The sequence below is a fragment of the Vombatus ursinus genome, unplaced genomic scaffold (assembly GCF_900497805.2).
Source record: "Vombatus ursinus unplaced genomic scaffold, bare-nosed wombat genome assembly UNPS02014769.1, whole genome shotgun sequence".
In the NCBI taxonomy this organism is placed as follows: domain Eukaryota; kingdom Metazoa; phylum Chordata; class Mammalia; order Diprotodontia; family Vombatidae; genus Vombatus; species Vombatus ursinus.
Window position 1 is genome coordinate 2,369,486 of NW_020954547.1, and position 24,732 is coordinate 2,394,217.

The 24,732-nt window shown below is 40.9% G+C and overlaps 1 long non-coding RNA gene across 1 annotated transcript in view; it reads left to right on the forward strand.

Moving 5' to 3' along the window:
- LOC114043555 overlaps window positions 1-24,732 on the forward strand; it is an 87,585-nt gene that overhangs the window by 57,005 nt on the left and 5,848 nt on the right. The window contains exons 2-4 of the long non-coding RNA XR_003569126.1: window positions 20,481-20,592; window positions 20,849-20,929; window positions 21,650-21,747. This is a non-coding gene — a long non-coding RNA (uncharacterized LOC114043555). The remainder of the gene's footprint in view (window positions 1-20,480; window positions 20,593-20,848; window positions 20,930-21,649; window positions 21,748-24,732) is intronic.

The window sequence follows — 24,732 nt, forward strand, 5'->3', positions numbered from 1 at the left end:
CCTGCTTTCAAGGAGTTCAGTCTAATGGAGGATAAAACATGCAAACAATTATGTTTGCATGTATATGTGTGATGTATATATATGTATATAACTTATATTTACATATATATGGGAGGGGAGCCACGTTCAAGAAGACCGGAAAGGCAGAAAGGGGTCAGGACGAAGGGCTTTAAAAACCAAAAAGAAGATTTTCTATTTGATTCTGGAGGTCATAAGGAGCCACTGGAGTTTATTGAATAGTGGGGGGTTGGGAAGTGACATGGTGAGACCTGTGCTTTAGGAAAATCAATTCAATAGCTGAGTGGTGGATGGACTTGAGCAGAGAGAAACCATTTAGTATTCTGTCATCATTCAATTCAGCACAAGACACTTTCATTGCCTAAAGAGTTATCTACAAACCCAATGATAATTTCGAAAATTGACTATTTTCTTCTTACTCTTCTTCCCTGATTCCTAGGACAGGACTCATTGATAGAGTCCTGGAATTGGAGCCTGGAAGACCTGGTTCCAAATCCACCTCTGACACTTACTAGCTTATTACCTCTCTCTCCTCTCCTCTTGTTTCCTCTCCTCTCCTCCCCTCTCCTTTTCTCTCCTCTCTTCTCTCCATCCACATGGGGTCTCATACCCTTACCTATGGGAGCTCTGCCCAAAGGAATGTAAATTTTGATCGCTGAAACCTCACAAGATATCTTGGGGTTTACAGGCTAGATTTCTTTCTTAAGGATCATGCCTTAAGCCCAAATCACTCTGGCTGTCATTGATTGGCCAACTATAACTGGTCAAGCCCAGCCCAAGCCTTAACTGGTCATTGTTTGGACTCTGATGACTCAAAGTGAATGTAAATAGAAACAGTTTCTGTTTTGGCCAGAAACTCTGAGGGTCTTCCCTTCTCAGATTTTTGCTTGGACGAGGTAAAAGAAGCCATTCTTTGACTCATTTCTTACCTAGCCTTAATCCCTGAATGGACATTGCTTCAGTCAAACTGAAACCTGGGAAAACTTAAAAAGGCCAAAGTCTCTCACTGCATCTCCAATCGTCCTGATTCATGTCTTGCCACTGGAATCACATGGCTCCGGAGGTGAGAGTAAGGCAGTGACTTTGCACAGCCCTCCCTCACTTAAATCCAATTCACTTGCAAGTCATGGCATCACCTTCCAGATATCACGGTCCTCTTCAAGAACGAAGGACAAACAACAACAGCAACAACAGCTTATTACCTTGGACAAGTCACTTAACCTCTATCTGTTTCCTCATCTGTAAAATGAAGAATCAGACTCCATCTTCTAAGATCCCTTGCAGCTCTTAATCTATGATCTCTTTCTAAATTTATGACTTCCCATCCTCCTAGCTAAAAGCATTTTCTTTACTAATGTCCTTTGGATATACAAAAGGGTGCAGTTTCTAGTTTCTTATCTATGTACAATTATCCTTGATGAGAGTAAAAAAAAAAAGGACAATGAGTTTCTTTCAATTACTTTGGCTACCTGTCCCCATGACTGGTCAATGAACAGGAAATGTGAGAGTAGTTTTAAAAAGGAGGAATACAGCAAAGACAATTGGAAATGTCTCCATTGTCTAAATGAGGTGAGTCAAACTGGGACATGTCTGGTCTGGAAAACTGAAGGTAAAGAAGAGTCAGTGGACTTTCCCAGTAGAAACAATGAGAGATGATCTAGCTGACCTCAGATCTAAAACTGGAAAGTAAAGGCGAGTCTTTAAGTGGGTTGGATCTGGTCAAGACAGATTGTCAGCTCATGGTCATCTTGGGACCATTGGTGTAGGACTGAAGAGACTTTCAAAGTCATCTGGGCCAACCCTTCATTTGATAGATGATGCAACTGAGGCTCAGAGAGGAGAGATAACTTACCCAAACCACACAGCTAATAAGTACCAGAGTCCAGAAGCAAATGTGGATCAGTGATAAGTATTTACTAAGAACTCACTTTGTGTTTGACTGTATGCTATGCTTATTGAGGGACACAGAAGAGCATATAACATGGTTGTTCTCCTTAAGGAGATGATGCAAAGCTACACACATGAAGCAGCTGGTGATTGATACATAATCAAATGTTGAACTGTGTGAACACTGTTATAGGAGCTCAATCAATTAGCAACTAGGTGGCAGTAAGTAGAGCACTGGGCTTAGAGTCAAGAAGACCTAATTTCAACTCCAGCCTCAAACACTAATTAATTGTATGAACTTCATGCAAATCACTTAACTGCTGTCTGCCTCAGTGCCCCCAACTGTAAAAAGAGGATAACAACAACATTTCATAATGTTCAAGGATTGTTACAGGGATCCAATGAAATGATATTTGTAAAGCCCTTAGCTCATAGTAGGCACTTAAAAATGCTTGTTTCTTTTCTTCTAATCGATAAACACTTATTAAGCACCTATTATGTTCTAGGCACTGTTCTAGATGCTAAGCATTCAGAGATAAAAATGAAATAACCTTTGCTCTCAAGGAGCTTATATTTTATTGAGGGAGATCAGTGTGAGTGGGACTAGATATGGAAGGCTTTTGGGACCTAGGTGGTCCTGTGGATAGAAGACCAGACCTAGCACCAGGAAAACTCATTTCCTTGAGTTCAAATCTGACCTTGGAAACTCACTACCTGTGTGACCTTGGACAAGTCACTTCACCCTGTTTGCCTCAGTTTCCTCATCTGTAAAATGAGCTGGAGAAGGAAATGACAAACCACTCCAGTATCTTTGCCAAGAAAACCCCAAATAGGATCACAAAGAGTTGGATACAACTGAAGTGACTGAAGGGGACTTCAGGTAGAGCTTTAAAAGGTGGGTGGAGGGCAGGAGGTAGCGTATTCCCAATATTAAATATTCCCAGTTGGTTAACATTATTGTGAACATCTAGTACAAACAGTACCATAACAGCTGGCTCAAAATAAGGGACATCATTTAACCTCAGTTTCTTTACCTGTGAGGCAAGGTGGTTGGACCAGATGGCCTTCAAGATATTTTCTAGCTATAGATCTTTTCGCTGGATGTATTCTCCCAACAGTGACTGCGGGTCCTTTCTTGATGATGGGTTTCTTTTCCTCCTTATTCCCTCTTCCATCCAATATCTTGCTCAGGCATCACTCAGGGACAACACCAACTCTACCTGCCTCACAGGGTTATTGTCAGACCCATACAGGATAATACTTACAAAAGCTCTTTAAAAAGTTAAAAGCATGATCCAACTGTAAGGTAATATCAGGAGCCATAGAAGGCAATTTATAACACCTGGGAGCATATTATTACTTAACAAGGTAGTTAGGTCATGCAGTGGATAGAGCTAGACCTGGGGTCAGGAAGCTCTGAGTTCAAACCCAGTCTCAGATGTTTACTAGCTGTGTGAACCTGGGCAAATCACTTAGCTGGTGTTTTGCCTCAGTTTTCTCAACTTTAAAATGGAGATCATAATAGCACTTACCCTCAGGGCTGTTGAAGGAATAAAATGAGCTAAATATTTGTAAAAGTACTTTGCAAGTCTTAAAGTGCTATGCAAATTCTAGCTCTAAATATCTAGAAGCTATGCATGTGTTTTGGAGCCCATTGGCATACACTTACCTTAATCTTTGGGACCAAAATTTTCTCAATTTCTCCTTTGTATGTAAAGGGTAGAAAAGACTAGGCTATCTCATTTCTTATCCGTGAGGTGGTAGAGTACAGATGTTGAATGAGGCATATATTTTCAGGTGTGACTGATGAGTTAATTTTTTTTCCTTTGCTGAACTGTATTTCTTTGCTATAGTGAAGGGCTCTATTGGGAGGAGAAAATTAGAAAATGGTGGTGATGTTAAAAAAAAAAAAAAAGATGATCAACAAAACAAAAAACAACTAGTAATCAACTATAAGGAGACCCAAGAGCAGTTAGAAATGAGCTTGATAATGTAGCAGGAACATGGTGATTGATGACTGAGAGAGAGCCTACTACCAAGTAACTGAGTCATGAAGTTTGTTGGTTGCTACTTTGGGGTGAGATAACAAGTCTAGACTATGCCATGCTATAATACTCTGGCAGTCATCAATGTTGTGGCGAGCAACTCTGTTACTTAAAGACAAAAGTGTTTTTCACCTGTTTTTAGTATCTTGATCACTGATTGATGAATCAGAATGCCTCCTAACTCAGAGAATTCATAGCATGATGGAAATGGAAGGGATTTTAGCTGCCAGCTAACCCAACCCATAGGCAGGTAGGGGGCACAGTAAATAAGAGTGTCAGGAGTTGGGAAGACTCATCTTCCTGAGTTCAAATCTAGCCTCAGATACTGTGTGATCCTGGGCAAATCACTTACCCTTGTTTGCCTCAGTTTCCTCATCTGTAAAATGAGTTGAAGGAAAGAAAGGGCAAACCACTCTAGTATCTTTGCCAAGAAAACCCCAAATGTGGTCACAAAGAGCCAGATGCAATTGAAAATGACTGAACAAATACAACAAAAGTCTGACCCACAGTCCAAAAATGATCCCCCACTAAAACACACCCAAGAGGTCACCCATCCTTTGCTTGAAGACCTCTAGTGGAGAGAAATTCATGACCTTTCAAGGCACCCCATTCTATATCTTGATCATGTGATTACATAGGAGATGAGGTATGATTACAGGAGAACAGAAGGGAACAAGGGATCTGCTCTGATGCACTCTGGTATACACAACACAATTGATAGGGTATGGGCCCAAAGTAAGACCTTTGTCCCAATTTGGGCTCCATTTGTCTATGGGCCCCAGAAAATCTTTGGACTGTCCTTGAATTCTCCCACTTGATCAAGGAGATCTCTGGCATTCCCCTGAGGCCATGATTCCATTGTTTTGGCTACACCCAATCCCCCAATTCTGTTATCCTCTACCTAGCCTGGCCCTCCATTGTCTTGCTTCCCTATGGCCCTAGACCACTTCCCACCCTTGGTCCCACCTAGGCTCCATTTCCCTGGAATTCTATTACCTCATAGACTACTTGGCCACTCCAAGATATTACCTCACAGACTACTTGGCCACTCCTGGATTCCTCTCACAGTCTTTCTGTATATAAGGTCCATCTTGTCTCCATTAAGTTGCACGGATTTTCACAATCTAGCCAATAGCCTACAGATGCTCAGATTCCTTAAGAGTCTAGCTAATACGGCGAATCTTCAATAAACCTTGTTTTTGGCTGGAAGAAGGCTTGGGTTGAATTCTTTTGGGCAGGACCCAAGTGTCATGATTTTGGGATTCCAGGACCCCTAACCTCTAAACCGAATCACAATGAGGGTGTGTAGATATGTCTGCCCATCCACTGAAAACTGATTTACACTCAAATGTCAAGCCCTTGTGGTAGTTTAGAAACAATTTGATAATAGATTGAGGAACTGTAACAACATATTGCTCTTAGTCAGAAGTGGTCAGAGTTTGATGTAATCACAGCACAAACACCAAAATCACTGAGCACACAATTATAACAGTTTCAAATTGCTGCAAAAACAAAGCTATAATGCTTCAATCATGAACATGTTTGTCACTTAAAAAAAACACTTATTTGTAGCATCACTGAACAATTGTTTACTACTTAAGCTACCATCAAAGAATTTTTAGCATGGTCTTCTTGGGTCATCATTGTGAACCCCAAAGGGGTTCTTGAATCACTAAGTGGGAACTACTGACTTAGATTCACCTCTAATTTCCCCCAGAGTTCTTTTCATATGTATAAATAACCACAATCTTAAGCTTTGTTAATAAATTCCATTCCCCTTCCCATCCTTTCAAATAGGATCGTGAATTTAAATGTGGTAGGAACCTTAGAGGCTATAGAATCCAACCCCTTCATTTTATAGATAAGGAAACTGAGGCACAGAGAGGTTAAAGTGACTTGTCCAATATCACACAGCTAGAAAGTGTCTGAGGTGGGATTTGAACTCAGGTCTTCAGGTCTCCAAGTCAAACCACCTATTCACTATTCTACACTAATTCTCAAAGACATCACCTAAAATCTGGCTATGAATATAATTAGGAATAGTAGAATGTTAAGTTTCTTGATTGCAGGGCTCATATTGCTTTTATATTTGTATTCTCAGTGCTCAGAATGGTGCCTAGCTAATAAAAGGTGTTTTAGTTAATACATATTGAGTTGAATTTAATGGAATGGAAGAAAATGGTATTTTACCAGATAGAGACTAGTTAATGAAGGTAAGAAGGAAAGGGAGTTTATTTAGATAGTTAAAATCTGCCTACACATTTCTGAGGGGCAGCTAGGCAGTACTTAGAGTGCCTGGCCCTGGAGTCTCAGAGACTTATTAGCTATATGATCCTGGCCAAGTCATTTAATTGTGTTTGCTTGAGTTCCTTATCTATAAAATGAGCTGGAACAGGAAATGGTAAACCACTCCAATATCTTTGCCAAGAAAACCCCAAATCAGGTCACAGAAAGTTAGACACAACTGAAACAGCTCAACAGCAAAAGACATTTCTGAAACTCATCCATAGTGACCACATAGCTGAAATTTCTAAATTTCAGAATTCTGGGCACCATGCTTTAAATCTTGGTTCTAAGCCATTAAGAATTTTCATCTTTGGAAAATTAGGCTCCCTTGATATTAGAATCCCAAATTTTGGGTGAGGAGCCAGGGGGAGTTTCCAGTGTAGCTCGTGGTGATGAGTTCATTCCAGTCACACAGAGTCTGTTTGGAGACAATAGAATTAACAAAAGTGCATCCCAAGGTCATAAGCTATCTCTGGAGATGGGCCAGCCTGAAGCCTGAGAAACTAGATGGGTTTACAGGCTAATAGACGTGATCATGAAGCATTCTTTCCTCCTCTTGAGGATTTTCAGGAGTCTGGTACATTGTATTCGTGACCTTGGAGGGATGAATGTTCTAAAGATGCACTGAAAACCCTTCTAGATCATGAAGTTCACAGAATCAACAATATCTGACTTTTGAAGCTCTTCATTGCTCTTGCTGCTTAAATCCAGGCCTGGTTTTCAAATACCAATTTAGAGTGATTGAAATGAACTTGTGAATTCAAAATCAGCCAACCTGTCTGTTATCTATGTCAATATCACAAATTCCATGAAGCCATTGTTGAATCAGGAAGAAGCTTTATTAACGACCTGGGAAGCCCAGGAGTCCTGCATGTGTAAGAGCATGAACATAGGAGCACATGTATCGACAAATGCACACCTTTTTATTCCCTATTCCCCATTCGAATTTCCTTCCCGTTTCCCCATTTGTTGGGTACTATAGAGGTTACAGCCTATTCGAAGCACCTAATTTCCCCACGTGAGTCTCCGCCCCTAATTATACCTCCTACTCCCCACAATTCTGTGACACTCCCCCCTTACTTGGGAACACCTCTTTTTATATTAACCTCAGAACTGGTTTTTCTTGAGGTTATTCTATTCACCACCAAGAGTGCTTTCTTATTTTAATGTAATTCCCTTTTGTTCAACTTCCACCTAGCCCCTAGACTGCATTTCTTAAGGTTTCCACTTGGCTTTTTGTGGAAAAACCATTTCTCCGACTCCAACCTCTGATTGAGTGATATGCAGAAGCCACATCCATATATCCCACGCTGTCCATAGACTATCTTCCCAGTAATGGGCTGTTGCACTGAGTTCAACCACTTTTCTCTTTTCTTGGGTTTTTGACACATTTTTCATCATCATAGGCAAGCATGAAGATACAATGAATAAATAAGTGATTGATTGTCAAGTAAAGAAGGGATAAGGAGGTGAGTAAAGGAGCAACATAAAAAAAAAAGATTGGTATCTTTTGTTTTCATATAACCTTCATACACAGAAATCTATTTCTCGTAGCAAAGAATAAAAAGATAGCCAGAAAAAATTCAATAGAACTGACCAACAGATCTTAAGAGGAGGGGGGTTTTGGGGTGCTTCTAGATGCACAGAGGCACCCTAAGATCATGGGGAAAAGCCCAGATCGCAGCACCGAATCTGCCTGAATGAATTCAACTTAGATCTTCTTCCAGTTGGAGAAAAAGTTTATTAAAGATAAAGCATATGGGCCAGACTCCTAAGGAACCCAAACATCAGTGATCTAAATGGGGGCTAAGATGGTCAGGTGACACTTGGTAAGCGGGCTTGAGCCGCTGGGCATGAGAGGTTTTCAGCGTCTGAATGGGAGCTGGGGGCTAAAGTGGTCAGGCCAGGTGATGCTCCCTCCTAAGGACTAGCGAGGGTGAGGCAGTCTCAGCCTCTTAGGCATGAAGAAAGCTCAGCGTCTGAGTGTGGGCTGGGGTGGATAGGCCACGTGATGCTCATGAGGATAAGCGAGCCAGAGCCTCAGCCTCTAGGCTTGAGAACAGCTCAGCATCAGAATGGGGCAAAGATGAGTCTTAAGTACAGAAAGACTGGGGGAGGGGTCTAGGAGTGGCCAGTTTGGAGTGATGGGAGGAGGGGTCTAAGGAGATCTGCATGGGAGTGGCTAGTAAGCTGGAGTGAATAGAACTCCTGGATCCTGGATCTCGTGGCACCTAGCTAGGATTAAGGGTTAGAAGTGACCAAAGGCCATAGGAAGGTGAAACAATGGAAGGGAGATTGGGTGTAGCCACAACGCAAGGCCAGTTGAAGGGGGGTGGTGATAAAGAAAAAGGACCCAGGTGGGAGTTCCGTTTGGAATGTCTGAGTGATTTGAACAGACAATGAGAATAGATAATGAAGGGAGCTGGAAGGGGAAGTTTGCTTTCAAAGGGAAATAAGGCAGTTTCTAAAACTAAGGTATTCCTGTGACCAGTAGACAAACTGAAGCCAGGTTCTTTTTAGGGGCCAGGAAGGAAAGCACCTTTGAGTAAGATTTCAAAGAGAGAATCTAAAAATTTTAAGGTTTTTCTGGGAATCGTAAACAAAGCCAGATTCTTTTTGAAAAGGGGCAAAAAGGGAAAAAGGGCAAGGGTAAACCTCTTCAGATCGATAGCATATTCCATGTTCCACACCCATTATCCTTCACCTCTGCAAAGAAACAGAAGTAGTCACATTTTCCCATCAGGGTCCACTTTGGTCATTAACTATACAACATAATTTCTTTCATTTGTTAGAATTCATACATTTTGTTTTCCTGGTTCTGCTTTGCAGAACTTTGCATCAATTTATGTCTTTCCATGCTTTTATACTTATCCCAGATTGTAAGATTCTTCTTACTCATTTCTTGCAACATAGCAACATTCCACTATATTCATGTACCACAATTTGGTTGGCCATTTCCCAATTGATAGGTATCTGTTTTGAAACAGAACATTTTTAAGCCCCCTGTTAAAGTTTTATGTGGCTTTTCTTGTCTTAAAAAGTTTCATTATGCCTTTTGTTTTTCTATCACAGTCATTTCTAAGAATACTCCTATCTCTGACCCTTTCACCCAAGATAGAATTATCTGTGCCAGCCACGCCACGCACTCTCAACAGGCTGCCAGAGTCACACACACCAGTCTTCGGAGCCCACCCAGATAAACTTAGAGACAAGCCAATCAGGAGGTGCAAACACTCAAACTTTACTCAGAAACCATCACAGCAAACCAAGCAGGAGCCCGACCAACCCAAGAGCGCTGATCTCCACTCCCCTTATATACCTTTCTAGCCCCTCCTTCTTGCTGTCCCACCCCCACGTGGCACAGCCAACATCAATCCCTCACACCTGTCCCATCTTGCCTCAACCCCCACATGGCACGTAGCCAATATCAGACAATCCCTCACACCTGCCCCTGCCCCCTCTTGCCACAAACCCCCAGGAGGCACGTAGCCAACCCTCATATCAGACAATCCCTCACACCTGTCCCTCACAATTATCTCTTGTAACAAAGAAATAAAGCATGTAACACTCTACCCTTCCTCTCAGTCATGAGGAGAATAATATGTATCATCTGTTCTCTAGGACCATTTTTTTTCCTCACTTGCTCAGATTTCAATTTTTTTCTTTTCATTTACATTGATATAGTCTTTGGGTATTTTGTTCTCTTGGTTCTACTTATTTCACTTTGCATCAATTTATACAAATCTTCCCATGTTTCTCTGAATCCCCCGTAGTCTTCATTTCTTATTATACAGTAATGTCTGTACCGTAGCTTTCTCAGTCAATAGGTGGGCATCTATTTTACAATGGCAACAGTTTCTTTGTTAACGTGAAGATTGTTTCTATGAATCATTTGGTATCTACTGAACCTTTGTTTCTGTCTTTGACTTCTTTGGGGATGTTCAGTAGTGCAATCTTTGAGTCAAAAGGTTGGAACAGTTTAGTCAAGTTGCTTGCATAATTCCAAATGAGTAGCTGGACACAACCCGCACCAACGGTATTTTAGTAAGCCTATTTTCTCCTGGCCCTTCCAACACTGACCATTCCCATTTTTGTCATCTTTGACAAGTTGCGTGATGTGAGGTAAAACCTCTGAATTACTTTAATTTTTAATTCTCTTACTATTGGTGATTTGGAGCGTGTTTTCAAATGGTCCTTAAAATTCTTCTTTTCAAAGCTTTTAGTTCATATCCTTTGACCACTCAGTGATTGAGGAAATGGTCTGGGTTGTGTATCTGTGTCAATTCCCTACATATCTTGGATGTCAGACTTTTATCAATAATATTTGATGCAAATACTTTCCCTATTCAATTGTTTCTCATTCTACCTTCACTGATTTTTGTTCAGCTTTTTAAGTTTTATATAACTAAAAATTGTTTATCTTATCTTTTATGGTTTTTATTCCTTATTTGGTTAAGAATTCTTCCATTAGGTAGTTTTCCTGAATAATTTGAATAGAATTTTGTTTGTCCATCAGCTGAACTTTTCTTCCAAGCCCTAAATACTATGTGCCACTTAGATAAATTCCTTTAAATTTGTAATTTCTCAATAACCCGCAGTCTTTTCCTCCTCTTTTGCAAGGTTAGAAGTTACTGTGTTCTCAATGTGGAAATCAGTAAAGGAGGTGGGGGGAGTGGGGTAGGAAGAGAGAATTAGGTTGAGGTTTCCTAGTCTAAAAGCTATGAAGATAATTCCTCAGGAAAATGAAACCTGTTTACCAATAAGTTTAACACTAATAGGTGAGTCCCAACCACCCTGAGAAGTGAAGATTTTGTGTATCTTCCCCTGAAGTTGCCTCCCTCCTGCACTCAGCCAATTCTTTGGCATGATCTTAAATTTCTCCCTTTTACTTGTGGGGTATAAGAGGTTTCTCAGAACAGACCGTTCCAAAAGCAAATATGCATTTTTGCCCAAGATACCTTGTGAGAATAACTAGGGTGCTGAGCTCAGAAGAGAAGCTCAGGATGCTCACTTGACCTAACTGGGAAAATAGGCCAAGAATATATTAACTCTTTCTTTTCTTTTTTCCTCTCCAGAAATCCTAGATTCATAGATTTAGAGAGGGAAGTGACCTTTGAAGTGATCCAGTGATCATTCCACCTTACAGTTGAGAAAATTTAGCCTGAGAGAAATTAAATGAATTGCCCCAGGTTCACCCAGCCTGGAAATGGAGGAGCTAGGTCCTCTGACTACAAAGCCACTACACCATCCTATTAGTCCTGATGCACTATAAAAGATGGTAACTGTCAAATAGACCTTGGGAAAGCAGCAACCTTGTGGTTCTGTGAACCTATGACCCCATTCATTGGGTGGAGTCAAGTCAATGGCAGGCCAGATTGGTTCCTCCTAATTGCCTTGCCAAAAAGAACACACATCATACTTCAGAAGGTGACAGAATGACAGAAATGACCCTTCTTCTCTTTCTAGTCATCTTATACATTACTTTCTTCCTCCTATTCTGCAACCTAGCCATACTGGTCTACTCTGTTCCACATACATGATACCTTACTTCCCATTTTTGTGCCTTGACACTTGACTGATCATAGAAGTTTAACAACTGACTCTTTAGGAAAAAAAATGTATGCACCAGATACACTTTTAAGTTTAATCAGCATTATTAACTTTTTCTCCATCACTTTATCAAGTCTACACAATCAATAAAACAATAAATCAAGGCCTAATTTTGTGGTCAATTTCTGAGATGGAGATTTTCACACTCAAAATTTAACAATCAGCTCAGTTAAAACTGGCTCCAGCATGCCCTTACCAAGGTTTCCCATCCCTGGAATGCACATTCTCTTCACCTTTGCTTCTTGGAATTTCTGGTTAAGACTCAGTTCAAGTACACCTTCAATCAGTCAATTAATAAACATTATATCAAGCACTGACTATGTTCCAGGCACTGTGCTAAGCCTGCCTTTCCTAGCTGCTAGTACATTCTTTCTTGAAACTATCTTGTATTCCTCTTGTATGTTTTCTCTATATGCTTGTGTATGTACATGTTGTTTTCTTGATTTGACTGTAAGCCTCTTGAGGACAGGACCTGTTTCACTTTTGTCTTTGTCTAGTCTTTTAGCCTAGTCCCTGGTGCAGAGTCAGTGCTTAATGAATGCTTGATTAACACAATGCCAAACAAATGAACGAATAGTAAGGGCTTTGCCCCGTAGTCCAGGGCTGTTCCTGTTTGGGAAGGTTTGAATTGGCACTCTCCAGAGTAGCGTCGATGACTTTAGGTGAGAGGTGGAGCCCAGGTAAAATGGGAGGATGGAGCTAGGCTTGGTGGTAGATAGAATACTGGACTTGGAGGCAGCAAGTCTTGAGTTCAAATCTTGCCCCAGACACACTAGCTATGTGACCCTGGGCAAGTCACAACCTCTATGAGCCTCAGTTTCCTCATCTAGAAAGCAGGGATAATAATAGCACCTACCTCACACAGTTGCTGTAAAGATCGAATGAGAAAATAAATGGAAAGTACTTGGCAAACTGTAAAGTGAAATAAAATAGCATTATTACCATTATTATTATAACCTCTGCACAAACATCTGGATGTAGCTTGATGCTTCATGTTGTTCACTTCCCTCCCTTCTGAGGAACATCATGTTTTCAAGCCTGAGTAGCTGCCATGCCATAAACAGTTGCAAGCCTATTTTTGTCCTCCCTTAGGGGAAGACAAATCACAGAAAAATCTTGAAAAATCACAGATTCACTGAAATGAATGGGAGCTCAGAGGTAATCTAGTCAAATCCATACCAGGACAAGAATCTCCTCCATCATAGCCCTGATGGGTAGTTTTCGAGCCTCTGTTTGAAGGTCTTCACTGATGGGGAATTCACTACCTCCCTAAGCAGCCCATGCCACTTTGCCACCCGGTTCTGGTCAGCATTTTTTATAAGTGACTCAGGTGAGTCAGGCATGGTGGCACACTCCTGTAATTTCTCCTTCTGGGGAGGCTAAGGTTGGCGGATTGCTTGAGCCCGGGGAGTGGGCTGTAGTGGGCTAAGCAGTCATCTGATCAAATCCAGCATCAATATGGTGAACCTATCCCCAGAAGGGGAGTGGGGCCAGTTATCGTAAGGACATTTCTCTTTGTACTGAATCTAAATCTGCCTCTGGGCAACTTACATCCTTTCCTCCTAGTTCTGTCCCATGGGGCCAAGCACAATGAATATGAGCCTGCTTCTGTGCAACAGCCCTTCAAGTAAGATGACAGAAGCATGGGATTGGAGAGCTGTTCAGATAGCTTGGCATGGAGTCTGCCATCCAACATGTTAGCTCTCTCTGCCAGTTTTGAATTGTATGAAAATCAGACAAACATTCCGCCAAAGAATTCATCTGAGCTACTACTTTTTTTTTTTTCCCAAAGACTAGTTCTCCCTGTCCTGGCCAGGCTGGGAACGCACAGGCTACAATCCTAGTCCTACTATTGATTGGCATGGGAACTTTGACCTGCTCTTTTTTTTTTTTGACTGATTCTTGGTGTCTCATAGAGTGATTAGTTTCCACTTGCCCAATTCTAATTTTTAAGGCATTATTTTCTTCAGTGAGCTTTTGTACCTCCTTTTCCATTTAGCCAGTTCTAGTTTTTAAGGAGTTGTTTTCTTCAGCCGATTCTTGTCCTTCCTTCACCAACCTGTTGGCTCTTTTTTCATGATTTTCTTGTATCACTCTCATTTCTTTTCCCAATTTTTCTTCTACCTCTTTTATTTGATTTTTTAAAAATCCTTTTTGAACTTTTCCAGGAAGTTGTTTTGGGCTTGAGGCTAATTCATATTTCTCTTTGAGGCTTCACATGTAGGCATTTTGACATTGTTGTCCTCTTCTGAGTTTGTGTTTTGATCTTCCCTGTCACCATAGTAGCTTCCTATGGTCAGGGGTTTTTTTTTTTCTTCTTATTTTCCAGCCTATTTCATGACTTTTAAAGTTGAGCTCCGCTCCTGGGGCCCAGGGGGCACTGTCCCAAGCTTCTTGTGCTGGGGGCCAGGGGCCTGGTCACTGGCTGGCTGCAGTTTGCCTGTTTTACTGGGCGCTCCAGGGCTGGAGGTTTGCCTGCTGTACTGAGGTAGCCTGGCCTAGTTAGGCCTATTGCGTTTGGACTGGAGGCCTCACAGCTGGTGTGCTGTGTCCTTGGTCTGCTGAGCCGGGTTGCTGATGTGTGCTGGGCATCAGGGCCTCCCACTGGCTTACCTGGACAGCTTTTGCACTGGGCTGTACTTCCTTTTTCATTCAAGTAAGATAGACCTGTCTTGACGTCCTTCTAAGTCATCTTGAGCTGGAAGATTGTTTAACTTTATCTTTTGTGGGTTCTGTCACTCCAGAATTTGTTTTGAGGCTTTATTTAAAGATGTTTTGAGGGAAACTGGGGAGAGCACAGGCAACTTCCTGTGCTTTCTCTGCCATCTTGACTTCCTCTGTTTTAGATCTGGATGCCCTTCACTTAAGCAACCTGGTGGCCTCCTTTCCTGGGGGTTCACCATATTGAAACTGAATTTAGTTCCAAGGCAGTGAAGTGGATAAAACCCTAGATTGGGAGTGAGGATTACCTGAGTTGAAATCCTGCTTCAGATACTTACTAGCTGTGTGATCTTGGACCAACCACAACCTCTATCTGACTCATTTTCCTCATATGTAAAATGGGCATAATAATAGCACCTACTTCCCAGAGTGGTTGCAGGGATAAAATAACATAATATCTGTAAGGTGCTTTGCAAACCTTAAAGCACTGTGTAAATGACATCATCATTATTATTATCCTACCTGTCCTTTTTCTGAGGAAGCTAGGTGGTACAGTGGATAGATAGAATACTGGACCTGGAGTCAGGAAGACTCATCTTCTTGAGTTTAAATCTGGTGTCTGACACTTAAATCAGACATGACTGAAGAACAGCAACAATCCTTTTTTTGCTCTTCTAAAACCTAGGATATCAATCAATCAATCAATTAATAAATCAGCAAGTTTGTGCCAGTACTGTGCCAGGTTTTGGGTATACAAATACATTGTATGAAACAGTTGCTGCTCACAAAGAGATTGTATTCTCATGGTGGAGACAAGACATATGAAACATGCAGCCTTAATATAAAGTTTATGTAGTAATCATTGAGAGAGACTGGTCAATAGTGTCAAATGAAGCAGAGAGAGATCAAAAATTAAGACCAAGAAGAGAGGACTTAATTGCCAACACCTGACAAATAAGAGATCTTGGTAACTATGGAGAGAATAGTTTCCCTTGAGTGAAATTAAAAGCCAGACTGCAAAGGCTTGAGACGTCAACGGGAGGAGAGAGAACAGAGGTAGTGACTGCAGGGTATGTCAGCCTTGGATTTCCTCTCCTTGCCTATCAAGAATTCTCAGATAAGCTAGTCACTTCTTCCCAAAGTTTTTGTCATTTTTACCTTGCCATCGGGGTTCCAACCTTATTTTTCAGAATAATTTCCAGGATTGTCATTTCTATCATTATTTCTACCATGTTCTAAAGAAAATAACTCTTAAAACACATTGAGAATTTATCAGCTGCTCTGCTATTAGTAAAGTAAGAGCACTCTAGCAGATGTTCTCTCTTTCTTTCTCTTTCTCCCCACCTCTATCCCTTCTTCCTTCTCTCTTTTTCTGTCTCTTATCTCTCTCTGTCTCTTATGTTTAATCTCTCCTTACCTACAAGTTCCTTCCCAGCTGCCTAGACACATGTCCAGATCTCCACCACCCCCCTCCTCCTTAAACATCCTTCACTTGACTATTTCACCTCCATGAGCTATCGTCCCATAGCTATCCCATCTATATATTTTGGGGGTGGGGGCAGCTAGGTGGTACAGTCGACAGAGTGCCAGGCCTGAAGTCAGAAGGACTCATCTTCCTGAGTTTAAATCTGGCCTCTGACACTTACTACCTGTATGACCCTGGACAAGTCACTTCACCCTATTTGCCTCAGTTTCCTCATCTGTAAAATGAGCTGGAGAAGGAAATGGCAAACCAGTCTAGTATCTTTGCCAAGAAGACCCCAAATGGAATCACAAAGAGTCTGAAATTGAACAACACCACCACAACAAATAAAACACTTTTTGAACAGGGAAATAATATGGTAGCCTTTGGAGAAACCCACAATTCGGAAGTATACCCATCTACACTCTTTGTTTTACCCCTCACCTCCCACTCACTTTTCAACCCATACCTGACTAAGACCTCAACTGAAAGTGCTTTCCCCAAAGTTACCAATGATCTCTGAATTGCTAAATCTGCTAAAACTGCTGGCCTTTCCTCAGCATCATCCTTCCTGAATCTCCTTGCTTCTTCTCCATAGTTCTTCTACTTGGAAACCCACTCCTCAGTATCCTTTGCTGCGATCATCATCACACTTCCTAATTGTGGGTTTCCCCAAAGGCTACCATATCACTTCCTTCTTCAAAAAGTGTTTTGTTTGTTGTTGTGGTGGTGGTTGTTCCATTTCTGACTCTTCGTGACTCCATTTGGGGTTTTCTTGGCAAAGATACTGGAGTGGTTTGCCATTTCCTTCTCCAGCTCATTTTACAGATGAGGAAACTGAGGCAAATAGGATGAAGTGACTTGCTCCGGGATCTTTCTGACTTCAGGCCTGACACTCTGTCCACTGTACCACCTAGCTGTCCCACCCCCAAAAGCTCTAGTGATTCACTATTGTCTCTTGAATAAAAATGTAAACTTTATTTGACATTTCAAATCTCTTGCAGACTGGCTCCAGCCTACCTTTCTAGGTTTATTTCATCACTCCCTTTCTTGTTCTTTACATTCTAGCCAAACTGACCAAATTGCTGTTCCTTGAATATAATATTTCATCTCCCACCTCCATGCTGTTGCACAGACTATCTTCTTGTCTTGGAATAGCCAAGAAAAGTTAAACTCTTTGAGGACAGATGCTGTTTCATTTTTGTCTTTGAATCTCCAGTATCCAGGGCCTGGCACAGATTAGGTGTTTAATAAATATTGGCCAAGTGATTGCTTCTCTTCTCTTTCTATGTGTTCCATGATTTTATCAGCTCCTAGAGTGTCAATTGTCATCTCTACAGAGATGACTTAATAAATTGTTAAATCCAATGCTAATCCCTCTGCTGAGCTCCAGTCCAAAATCACAAACTGCCAGCTAGACAGCTCTACTTGAATGTCTCATAGGTAACTCAAACTCAATATATCAAAAATGGAACTCATTATCTTACCATCTAATCCTCCTCCTCCTTCAGAGTTTCCTATTTATGTCTAGGGTACCACCATCCTTTGAAGTTACCCAGGATGACTCATGACCTCTGAGTCATTTTCAATTAATCATCCTCTCTCATTCCCCCATATTTACTTATTTGCCAAGTCTAGTCAGTTCTATTCGCAACATTTCTCATGACCGTCCCCTTTTCTGTACTCACATGGCCTTCCCTACTTTCATGTTCTCCTTTCTCCAATTAATCCTGCACGAAACTGTCAAAATCATTTTCCTAAAGCACAGGTCAGACACTGCCTTTGTTTTTGCATAGGCTATTTTGTATGTCACTTAAATCTCACCTCCTTCCCATAGAAGCTTTCTTTCTTTCTTTCTTTCTTTCTTTCTTTCTTTCTTTCTTTCTTTCTGGCCTGGCCTACAGCAGTCAAGTTTTAATTACTTTTTTTTCATTTATTTAATTAATTTATTTTTAGTTTTCAACATTCACTTTCATAAGCTTTTAAGTTTTAAATTTTCTTCCCTTCCCTCTCTTCATCCCTCCCCAAGACAGGGTTCAATCTGATGCAGGCATAAAAGCCTCCTTTCAAGAAGACTTTATCATGCCTCTGTATTGGCTTTGTAATCTCATGGTCTGTTTTCCTTCTGGATCCAAAGTCAAACAGGTAGCACGTATCAGAGTTAAGATTCAAACCCAGATTCTCTGACTCCAGAGCAAACATATTTTTCCATTGTACTATTCTCTTTTCCCTCAAGCAGCTGTTCAATGAAGTTGTTTAAGAACAAAATAAAAGTAGCCTTATGAAATTTCTAAGCATCCAGACCCACATAGTCTGGAAAGTGCAGAGAAGCATGAAGATCAGGCGGTTGGGAGGGAAGAAAGTGAGTGAAACATTTTAAAATTCTGTATAAGAGTTCAAGCTCAGTTCAAGTTTTGGGCAGAAGCCTGGGCCATTGCTGATTTTATCAGTACCAGCTTGCCCAGGGGAAAGAGAAAGGTATTTTCTATTTGTACAAAACTGCAGATGAAAAGGAGACTAGAAAAGACATATGTTTCCAGGTTGGTTTGAAGATGGCCTTGCCTGGAGGCTGGGGGATGCATTAGATGTCATCTTGATGATTCTTCCAAAATTTTTTCCTTTTAATTATGCTCTATGTTTCCAGGAGCAATTTTGATGGGAGAATATTCCAACCGTTTAAAGTGGAAAGAGATCTTAACCAACTTCTAGTCCAATGCACTTAACTTTATTAAAAACAGGCTGAGAAGCATGGTTTAAATAGCATACACAAGACCACATAGCTTGTTAATGGCAGAGTTGAAATTTAGAATCCAGACCTTACTGAAGAATCACAGAATCTTAGAGTTGAATGAGCTGAAAACTTCATTAGTTGAGATTTCAATCATTATGAAAACTGTGTCTTGTTTGTCAGTGGAAGGCCATTATCACTTTTAGTCATCTTCATCACTGGTGTGGTTGGGGTGGGCAGATCCATTCCATTAAAATAGCCAACGGTCACAAGATGAAGAAACCAAGAGAATGACTTACTCCACATCATTCCCCATCACAAACTCTATGTTCCAGTCAAACCGGCCACTTGATGGTTCACATACTCTGCCTTGCATCTCCTACCTGTGTGTATCGCATTCATGGAACTCTTCCCATTCCCAGCTTATTTCAAGTCCCAATGCAGGTTTTGCCTCTTTTGGCAAGTCATTCCCCGTCTTCCTAATTGTTAGAGCTCTCTTTCTCTAGAATTATCTTTAATTATCTAGATTATCTCTAATTTATTTATCTAGGCACACACTCTACCCTCCCTCCCCTGAACCCCCATGCAAGTAGAATATAAGGTCCTTGAGGACAGGGATAGTTCTTTGTTTTGTTTGAAATTTCAAAGCATCCAGACCCAACTGAAAAGTGCAGAGAAGCCTGAAGATTAGGCAATTGGGAGCGGGAAAGTGAGTTAAAGATTTTAAAACTCTGTAGAGAAGTTCAGGCTCAGTTCAAGTTTTGGCAAAAAATCTACAGATTCCGTGACAGTGCCTGGCACCTAACAAGTACCTAATAAGTATTTACTGAAAATGAATTGAAATGATTCAGCATGTTGGAGTATCCATCCTCACTTCTCAACATATTAATCTTCTTGAAGGGAGGAGTTTAGAGGCTTGGCAGAGAATGACTAAAGCTCACTTGTGACGGTCACACCGCAGATTATGGCTTTGTCTAGGGCATGTAGAAGACAAAGCAGTGACTGTTTTCACATGGGTAGCTCATTCAAGGTGACAATTCAATTTCCCATCTTGAAGTTTGTACACTCGTAGATAGATAAGATTGGGGTACAAGGAAGAGGAATGCCACATTTTCCTTACTAAATTTCACTTGGAAAGGTCATTGAAAGATTACTAGCACTCTGAAAGGAGACATAAAGATTAGGATAGGGCATGCAGTGTTTACAGAAAAGCTTAGAATGAGGAAGGAGGAAGTGAGATGACTTTTTTTTTTTTTAGTTTTGCCTCAGACAGCTTTTTTCCCCCTAAGGACAAAACATTTAGTTTCATCTCAATGACAAATCTGAATCATCTGTCATCTCGAAATTTTTCTCTTCCAAGTGAATTCACCTATAAACTTTGTTGCTGCTCTTGGGTTATGGAAGGAATGGGCTGTTCTCCCTGACAGGGCTAGAGAGAGTCCTGTACAATTAAGCAGAGGTCATAGTGGCTTAAAGTCAAAGAGGAGTGTGATTAAAGGAGCGATGAGAAGAAAGCCTGTATTTGGTAAAAAATGAAGACAGATCACTGGGCACTTGGCTGTAAGATGGAGTTCTGAGGTGTCTGTATATGTGTGGGAATCTCCTTAGGATGCTTTGCTCTAAAGCCCTGGGCTTTGGATTCTGGGTGGGAGTACACTCGCTATTATTCTCTTCCAGAAAATTTCCAGGCTGACTCTCCCTTGATACATGAAAAGAGTTAAGCTCTAAGCCAACCTCCAAATGAATTCCAGATGTTGCTTGTTTTTGTGTGTGTTTGTTTTAGATTCTCCCAGCCTGAAGAGACTTAAAAGTCATCCTACCTCTCAATCTGAAGCACGAGCAGCCCCAACAACGTGCACCATAAGTCTCTCTGCCTGAAGTCTTTCAGTGATGAGGTACCATTACTTACTAAAGAAACCCTTTCTATGTTCAGGCTTCTCTAATGCATGGGCTCACAGATTTAGGGTTGGAAGGGATGCCAGAGGTCATCTAGTCTGATGCCCTTATTTTACAGATGAGAAAGCTGAGGTGCATGGAGGTGAAGGGACTTGCCTAGGGCAAATAGAAGAGTCTGGATTTGACCTGAGTTTCTCTTGCTCCAAATTCAGCATTCTTTCCACTTCACCATGTTCCTTCTCCGTCTATTATCAGGAAGTTCTTCATATGCTGAGCTGAAATCTGGCTTCCTGTAACTTTCATCCATAGGTCTTCAGTCTTCCCTCTGCGACCAAGGTAAAGAAGAACAAGAGGGACTAGAAATAGTCCTCCTCAAATGTGTTCTGAGGAGAGGGATTTGCATCTCCTTTTTCTTTTGGCACTGTTTTTCTGTTTGTCATTGTTCAGTTGTTTTCAGTCTTTATGAGCCCATTTGGGGTTTTCTTGGCAAAGATACTGGAGAGGTTTGCCATTTCTTTCTCCAGCTCATTTACAGATGAGGAAAGTGAAACAAACAGGGTTAACTGACTTGCTTAGGGTTACACAGCTAGTAAGTGTCTGAAGTCAGATTTGAACTCAGGAGGAAGAGTCTTGGCCTTGGGAATCAGGTTGAGTTACAACCCTCTTTCAGATAATTACTACCTGATTTTACAATTACACCCTAATCAAATCATTTAGTCTCTCTCTGCTTAAGATCCACTATTTGTAAAATGGGGAAAATGATTACACTGACCTCACAGGCTCCTTATGAGGGTCAAATAAGAGAATTTACAAAAAGCACTTTGCAACCCTTGAAGGCACTAGATAAATGCTAGCTGTTAGCTAGCTCCATACAAAGTGGGTGGCACCCTTTACTCACACTGAGCTTGCAATCACTACTAGTCTCCCTCCTTCCCTTCCCATCTTTTCACAGGCATGTCTCTCTTATCCAGAGCTTGGAGTAAGAAATTTTTTTTAACCTAACTTTGGGACTTTACATTGATGTCTATAAAACTTCATTTCAATCTTTCCTGTCAGAGCACATTTTAGGAGGGACACTGATAGTCCAAAGGAGGCCAAACAACAAAGTAAGCAGACTCAAAATCGTGGCCCAGGAGATTCAGTTCCAAGTCCAGGTAAGGTTTAGCTGGGACAAGAGAAGTCCTCATGATTGCTGTCATCAAATTTAGAAAGGATTGTCATGTAGTAGAAGCTTAGGCTTCTCCTCCTCTTTCCTCTCTCCTTCCAAAGGGAAGATCCAGGGCCAATTGGGTGAAAGGCCAGTTTTCAGCTTAATATGTGGAAGAATTTCCTAGCAATAGATAGAGTCAGGAATATGATGAGGAGGGAAAATGCTGTCTCTGGAGTCAAAGGATCTCAGCTCACATTTCAGTTCTATTTACCTTGGGTCATATCACTCACTTCTCTGGGTCTCAGTTTCCTCGTCCTGAAGTAAGTACGATATAATAGGAAGAGAGGTAGGAGTCCTGATGACCCAAATTCTAGTTCTGCCCTTGACATCCACTGGCTATTTGACCTTGGGCAAGTCAGGACTCCTTAGTGCTCCAGGCAACCGTTTAAGACTCTTAAGTGGCAGAGAAGATGCCTATTTGTCTCAGTAGAAAGTTTCCTAGACCAATCAAATCACAGGTTTGATCCAAAAACATTTTTGTCTTATTCTATTCCACACATTGCTCCAGCCTGCTGAGGCATTTAGGGATTTGATTCCATCACTCATCCTACTAGCTAAATACCTTCTCTGTTTTAATCCAAGTCATTGATTAAATTGACTGATGAAAGGAAGAAAGGAAGGGAAGAGAGAGGAGAGAAGAGAAGGAAAGGGAAAGGAAAGGAGAGGAGAGGAGAAGAGAGGAAAGGAAGGAAAGAAAAGTAAAAGAAAGGAAAGGGAAGGAAAGGAAAGAGAAAGGGAAAGGAAGGAAAGGGAAAGGAGAGGAGAGGAAAGGAAAGGAAAGGAGAGGAAGGGAGAGGAAAGGAAAGGAAAGGAAAGGAAAGGAAAGAAGGGAAGGAAAAGGAAGGGAAAGGAAGGGAAAGAAAAGGAAGGGAAGAAGGAAGGAAGGAAGGAAGGAAAGAAGGAAAGTAGCTTAAACCAGCTAACAGTGGTATGACTTCTTCTTCCAAAAAAATCTCTCCCAACCCCCTTGGTGCTATAGTACTTGAAATTCCACCATTATAAAATTGTTCCTAGGTATGGTTTGCCTATTCCTGTGGGTCTGCTTTAAAAATAACAAATACTTCTGGAAAGGGGAAAAACCCACTGCCAGTGCAGATTAGTTTTATTTAGTGCAAATTAGTTTATCAGTTTACTCTCCTGCAGGACAGAAAGCCCCAAGGGAAGAAAAGTCATTCAAAGAGAGGACAGGAAAGCTGAAAAAGGAATGTGGGAGCTGAGGACCAAAAATAAACATCCTGTTCATCATAAGAGCTGGCCCTCAACCCTACCTCAATCTGGCTTCCAAAAAGTAGAACTTCAGCCTTTCCTGTCTTTTTTCAGTTGAATGCTTTATGAGTGATAGCATTACTTATTTCTCCATAATGACCCCAGAGACTCCTCCAACTAAAATACCAATGAACTATCTGGCACTGCATTATTAAGTAAGGGCTGCAGAACATTTCCATAATTGCTCAAACCCAAAAGGTAACAGCTAAATCGTCACTTCTATTCTACCCTTCATCAGCAAAACCTTATTCTCCGTGCAACCATCCAAATTCTTCACGCTGACTCAGGAAGTAGTGGGTTCAGGGTGTAATGGGAATTTTTGAATTTTTATTTCCTTTTATCCTTCCTGCAACTCTTGGTGAACTAAAAGGGCAACACTATCCTCCCAGTCCTTCAGGCTCCTAACCTAGGAGTCATCCTGAATTCCTCACCTTCAATCTCTTGCCAAAGCTTGCCGATTTCACCTTTGCAACATCTTGCAAACACAATCCCTTCTCTCCTCTGACACTGCCACCATACTGGTGAAGGCCTTCATCACCTCGTACCTGGACTACTACAATAGTCCGATGATGGATCTGCCCATTTAGAGTCGCTCCCCACTCCAATCCATCTTCCATTCAGCCACTAATGTGGTTTTCCTAAAAAGCAGGTCTAATTCCTCCCCTCACCCCACTCAATAAACTCCAATGGCTTCTCATTGCCTCTAGGAGCAAATACAAAATGTTATTTTTGGCATTCAAAACCCTTCATAACTTAGCCCTTTTCTGCCTTGAGGGCAGGGACTGTATTTTGCCTCTTTTTGAATCCTAAGCACTTAGCACAGTGCCTGGTATATAGTAGGTGCTTAATAAATATTTATTGAATTGAAAATCTGTCTTCTGTTAATAATAACCTCACCTGACCAAAACCTGTTCCATAGGATGTAAGAATTTAGTTAAATACTTAAACACATCTTAGACAAGGAGTCAGAGGAAGAATCTCAACTATCCCTGATTCCTTGGTTATATGTAAATCTTCCTTCTCAATTAGCCTTCTTGTGAACTCTCTAAATATAATTTCATCTGTAACCTAACTTAGTTTACCTACAGATTTTGTTTAACAAAGTTTATTTCCTTAGGGGATGTATGAGATTATGACTCTTGTTTAATTAAGTTTGTTCAACTTTTATGGCATTGAAGAAAACATGGGCTTATGGGTCTAACTTCTCTTTAACTTTTCTGGCCTAAAGTGAATGTACAAAATTGCAATATGTAAAAGAATTATTTCTCTGTTACTCTGATATAATTTTGCCTTTAAGAAGGCTGGTTAAAATCTTGATGATAATTCAGTTTTTCTCTGAGGCCGAACCTGTGCTTGAACATAATAATAAAACTTAGGTTTTTACGTCTATAATTTCTGCATTCTAGTAAATATATTTTGACATAAACTCAGAGAGGAGATATTTCTCCCATAACAAAGGGTACATGAGATCTGTTTTTGAGTATTTGAATAGCTATCTGTGGACAAAAGATTCCTATCCAGTTATGGGTCTGACAATACAGTTTCCAAGATTTTGTGATTCTAGTTCCCAAATTTTCAACTCTGGGCTGCTGGAATCGTGGAAAAACAAGGGAATATTTGATAAGATAAAGTTAAAAGCCAACAGCTCTCAGTTCAGCTCATT